Source organism: Elephantulus edwardii, unplaced genomic scaffold (genome assembly GCF_000299155.1).
Source record: "Elephantulus edwardii isolate Elephantulus edwardi_28Jun2011 unplaced genomic scaffold, EleEdw1.0 scaffold00297, whole genome shotgun sequence".
Taxonomy (NCBI): Eukaryota; Metazoa; Chordata; class Mammalia; order Macroscelidea; family Macroscelididae; genus Elephantulus; species Elephantulus edwardii.
In genome coordinates, this window is record NW_006400047.1 from 220,813 (window position 1) to 226,956 (window position 6,144).

Here is a 6,144-nt window from a genome sequence, read left to right on the forward strand (position 1 = left end):
CCGGCCCGGGAGCGAGTGTTTAACGGAAATCCAAGGTGGGAAAAGACGTTGGGGTTCCATTCCACCCGCATTGCAGGGCGCTCCCGCAGGCAACCTCGCCGGGGCTGCGGGCTTCGAGGCGCCGCGCGGGAGTCGGGGTCTTCTGATCCCTGGCACTGGACGCAGGAATAACCCAAAAGAGAAGGAATTGTGACGCATATCGTACCGGCATGAAGGGCTGTGAGGCTCAAAAGACTTCGGCCGGCGAACCTGGAAAGGAATCCGAAGAGGCAGTGTGGGGTTTCGTCCAATTTCAGGCCGATATCCCGATGCCATCTTGCTTCTACAGTTAAACTGGGTTTATGTAGGGTTAAACCTGAGAAAGCCGGGCACTAGTGAATGAGAGAGCGAGCGCTGCAAATAAATGCCTGTTAAGCTTGCACCTTGACTAAACAGCCTTTTGAAAGAAATTGAGATTCGTATTCCTTTACAGCCGCTGGCAGAGCTGGATTTTTAGCCTCATTTCCCCGCAGAGTGGAGGTAGGCCAGTCGCCACATCCAGCAATTTTGGTGTTTATAAATTCGCCTCCTTTCCCACTTTACTTAAGCAGGTTTTCATAGGCAGTTTACTGCCCCACATGGGAGGAGATTGACCATTCCGCAGAGCAGCTAGTGGATTCAAACCTCATACCTTTGAGAGTGAAGTGCAGCTTCTTAAAACTAAGGGCACCAGAGCCCCTCCTCTTGGTTATTGTGTACCGTAGAGTAGGAACCGACTCAGCTGACCCTCGGATGGGTTTTCAGTGGCAGTTTATAGCTTCACATGGAAGGAGATAGCCCAGCCCTCTCCCACGGAGCCCTAGGTGGCCTCGAACCCTGTGCCTTCACGATTGCAGCGCAGCTTCTTGCCACCAGAGCTCTACGGGCAGATTGTTCAGTAAGCAATGTAAACACGGGAAGCTCCGGTGGTTTAATGGTGAGTTGTGTTGCCAACCTAAAGGCATGCAGTTCAGTCCAGCAGCTGCTGCTCAGGATGAGGATGGACAAGTCTCCTCTTGGACAATTTACAACTTAGGTCAGTGATGTATGAGTTGATTCTGACAAGTGAGGATCAGCTAAGAGTCAATTCTGACTCCATGGTACATAACTGGTTTTGTTGCTAATCCAAAGACTTCCCCTGTCTGGCAATTTCAATCCACTAGTGACTGAAAGGAAGAAAGATGGGCAGTCTCCTTCCCTGTGATTTTACTATTTACAGCCTTTTTTTTTTTTTTTTTATGCAACAGCAGGAGGAGAGGTTTATTGCGGAGCTCCGGGCCGACCCGTATCTCTGGCAGGAGATAGAGGAGTCGACCTCGAGTAGACAAAGTTGGGGTTTTTTATACACTTTAGGGGGATACAACTGGGTATCAGCTTCTCATTGGGTGATGAATATTTACAGCCTCTTAAAACATGCTGGACGGTCAGCTATGAGTGAGTTACGACTCCACAGTAATGAGAGTAGTGAAGGGAGTTGTTACCTAGCCCTCAGAGCGTTGTGATGCCACTCTGATGGTTGGAATCCACCAGCACTCCATGGAAGAAAGATGGACATTCTGCTCCTAAGCGATTTCACAGCCTCTGATACCCCATGGAGGGTCAGCTATGAGTCGGAGGGCAATGAGATTGTGAATCTGTAGTGACCAATTTCACATTTGTTAGCACGTCAAAGTTTGTGCTTACATGGAGTTGCTTGCAACTCATAGCAACATTATGTACAACAGCTCTGAACCCTGCTCTATCTTGAGCCAATTTCATTGTCTCTAATTCTCTTACCCAAGTCACTGAGCTAATCCATCTCATCTAGGGTCTTCCTCTTTTGTGATGTCCCTCTCCAAAGACTTCTCCCTCCTGGCTACATGTCCAAAGTATGTGTATGTCAGACGAAGCTTCAAAAATCCTTGCCTCCCAGGAACAGCCTGATTTCACCCTCTAGGATGGACCTGTTTGTCCTCTTAGCAGTCCATGGCCTGTTCAGTATGCTTCTCCAGCACCACAACTCAAAGACATGAATTCTTCTATCATCCGTAGTCATTGCCCATCATAGTAAAGACCATGGCCTGGATCAGTCGTACCTTAGTCTCTAGACCAAAATCATTACTCTTCTTTACTCTCGAGAGGTCCTTGATAGCAGATTTTCTCAATGCACTTTGTCTTTTGATTTCCTGGCTGCTGGTACCAAGAGTATCAATTGTGGAACAAAACAAGCGGAACTTTTTAATATATATACTGGTTTACTTACAGAGTTAGTATACATTGTTTTTCACTACCAGATCTTTCCCCTTTCCTTTACCCACCTCTCCCTCCCCCCATCAAATTGTGCCACCCTATGATAAAGCTACCCCCATCCTCACCCCTCTGCTCCCCCTCCCCTCCTTGGATCCTCATACTCATTCTACAATAATGGTCTTATACCATATGGGACTGAGTTACTTCACTTAGCATAATGCTCTCCAGTCCCTCCCAAGTTAGGTAGTGATTTACAAAATCACTGTTCCTATGTGCTGCATAGTATTCCACTGTGTGAATGTACCATAATTTCTCAATCCATTCCATTGTGGCTGGGCATTTAGGCTGTTTCCATGTTCTTGCTATGTTGAATAATGCTTCTATAGATGTTGGTGTCCAAGTCTCTGTGTGTGCCTCAGTTCTCATTTTTGTGAGTCTTCCTCCAATCCCGACGCCACATTCCTCCTCTCAGATGAGGAGCCCAGCCTCTAAGATGATCTGTTCTGCTTATAGATTGAAAAGGTATGGAGAAGAATGTATCCCTGATGTACATCTTTCCTGATTTTGAACCATGGTGTATTTCCTTGCTATGTTCTGAGAACTGCCGCCTGGTCCAAGGATAGGTTTCGCATAAGCACAATCAAGTGTTCTTGAATTCCTATTCTAGAATCAGTTTTTTCAAATTTAGTCATTGCCAGGGACAAAGTATCTAGTAATCAGAGTTTAAACACAGATATATTTGTGCTTACTACTAATCTGTGGTAGACATTCTTGATTGGGTGGCTGATTGAGAGTATGTTTTTTTTTCCCACCTCTCCCCAAATTGATGACATAGAGAACTCATAGGTGACATAAGCGGCCTAGAAGTAATAAGCTGTGCTGCAGTCCCAAAGGAATTTGGAATTGTTGCCCAAATGCGTTTGGGATTGTCCATCCTTCTCCTTCAGAGCAGCTAGTTTAAATCCAACAAGCTGCGCTGCAGTAGAAGAATGAGCAATCTCCTCCCTTAAGATCCACTGCCTCTGAAAAGCCACTGGAGGGTCAGCTGTGGGTTGATTCCAACTCGACAGAACACAACAACTGCTCCCCAAATTACTTTTGTCTAGTTTTAACTCCAAAAATGGAGTCTTAAAAGTCTTAAAAGTGGAACTCAACTGTGCTGAAGCTAACATCCAATATCATTCAGATCCACTGAATTAATATGCCATGTGATGCTGAGTCCATTCCAATTCATAGTGACTCTCTGTCAGGAGGGACAGATTACCCAGTGTACAAAGTAAATATGCTTACTGACTAACCAATTACACCTAGATTTTACCATTACTTTAACATGATGAAACCCGGTTGAATTTACTGAGTACAGATTAGTAAACACAGGTAAGTCCATTTGTGCCTTGCTTCCTGGTTACTCTGCCCCTGTGTAGCAGAGTAGAGTGATGTTCTAAAAAGTTTGTAGAAGAAGATGGCCAGACTTGCCCAAACCAGCCAAACCCCCTGCCATCAAGTCAATTCCAACTTATAGCAGCCCTGCCAGACAGAGTAGAAATGCCTTGGATGGCTTTCCAAGGCTGTGAATCTTCAAGGAAGCCGACTGGCACATCTTTCTTCCATGGAGCAGCTGGTGGGTTTGAACCACCAACCTGATAGTAATAACTGAGTGGTTAACCAACCACTGTACCACTGGAGTTATTTTGGCCAGACATTAAGAAGAAAATTGTCCACTGTCCAGGAGACAATTCTGATGCATAATGACCCACCACTGGATTTCTGTATATCTTTTTATCCTTTAGGGAGCTCTGATTCACAGGGAATTTCCCTGCTAGCCAAAAGGCCACGCCTCTCCAGAGGTTCAAACCCACAAGCAGCTCCACCTTGGAAATACAATGGAGGATCAGCTATGAGTCAGTTAATACTTCATGGCAATGAGTGAGTATATCCCGTTGGCATAATTCATAGGGTGAGGCCTTGTCCTCAAGCTATCACCTTTTATAACCTCATGCCTCCACATAGGTTTGCCTTGGGTAGAATAGGAATCTCTAGGGAGCTCTGGTGGTCTAGTGGCAAGAAACTGCACTGCAATCCCAGAGGAACACGGTTCAAATCCACCAGACGCTCTGCCGGAGAAGGAGGCTCAATATCAGATCTGATTTGACGGTACACGCACATAAAATAATAATAATTTTTAAAAAAGAATAGGAATCTCTGTTCACTGGGAATAATTTCAAATGTTGCATCTACATTATGAGAATTCTAGTCTTTGGACCCTCATAGGGTTAGACTTGTTAATGCTCTTATGTTCAAGGACTGTTTTACTAATGTTGTTGTTGTTATGTGCCTGTGACTCATAGTAACCCTCTCTATGTACAACAGCTCTGAACCCTGCCCTATCTTGAGCCAGTCTCACTGATTCCTAATCCCATTGCCCCATTTATCATGTCAATCCATCTCATCGGGGTCTTCCTCTCTTGCACTGTCGCTTCACCCTTCTGAACATGATGTCTTTCTCCAAGGACTGGTCTCTCCTGGCCATGTACCCAAAGTATGTGAGACAGAGCCTCAAAATCTTTGCCTCCAAGAAGAAACTTGGTTTCACCCTCTCCGAGACAGACCTCTTTGTTTTCTTGGCTGTCCATGCTATTTTCAATACTCTTCTCCAGCACCACAACTGAAAGGCATCAATTCTTCTGTCATCATTAGTCATTGTTGAGCTCTCTGATGCATAGCATGTAATTGCAAAGACTACAACCTGGATCAGGCGCAACTTAGTCTCTAGACTGATATTGTTGCTTCAGGGACTATGAAAAGTTCCCTGACAGTGAATTTACCTAATGCAATTTGTCTTTTGCTTTCCTGACTGTTGGTGTCAAGAGTGTTGTTTGTGGAATCAAGTAAGCTGAAATGGTTAACAACCTCAATCTCTTCTCCATCTATCATGAAGTTTCCACTTGGGCCTAGTGATAAGAGTCTTTGGTCTTCTTGATGTTTAGCTTCAATCCATATTGAAGACCCATTTTCTGGTCTTAATTAACATTAAAATAAAAAGCACTTAGTGTAACTAGAAATGAGTGCTTTATAGTTTATAATTTATAGACTGTGACTGTGGCAATGAAGTCAGGTATATTAGAGGTGGTAAAGTTGACCAGGATAGGGCAAGGTTCAGAGCCATTGTTCATAGGATCACTATGAGCCATAGTCAACGCAACAGCATATAACAGTTTTAATTTAATTATTTCTTACTGAATTGGTATTATTTATTTTAGCAACAAGGGTACTTTGGAGATCTTATTTTATTTCAGTTCCACTCAGCCTTCTTCAGCACAGAGGAAGAGGGAAATTGTTTTTAAGTCCCATCAAGTCAACCCTGTGAACAATGAGTCTGAACCCTGCCTTGTCCTGTGCTGTTCTCATCATCTCTGGGATACTCAAGACCACTGTTGCTGTCACTGTGTCAATCCATCTCATTGTTGGTCTTTCCCTCCTTTGCTGATCTTATCTTTCCAAGGACTGGCCCCTCCTAACCACCTACCCAAAGGATGTGAGATGAAGTTTCACAAGCTTTGCCTCCAAGAAGCACTCTAGCTGCACCTTTTCAGAGACATATTTGTTTGTCTTTTTGGCAGTCTGTGATACGTTCAGCACTCTTCTCCAACACCACAATTCATAGGCATCGAGTTGTCTTTGTTCTTCCTTGTTTTTTGTCCAAATTTCAGCTGCGTGACAAGTAATTGAAAAGATTTTAGTTTGCATTAGGTGTACTTTAGTCATCAAACTGATGTCCTTTCTCATCTGCACTCTGGAAAGGTCCCTGACAGCAGATGTGCCCAGGGCAATACTTCATTTGCTTTCCTGGCTATTGCTGCCAAGGGTGTTCATTGTGGATCCAAGCAAGATGAAATA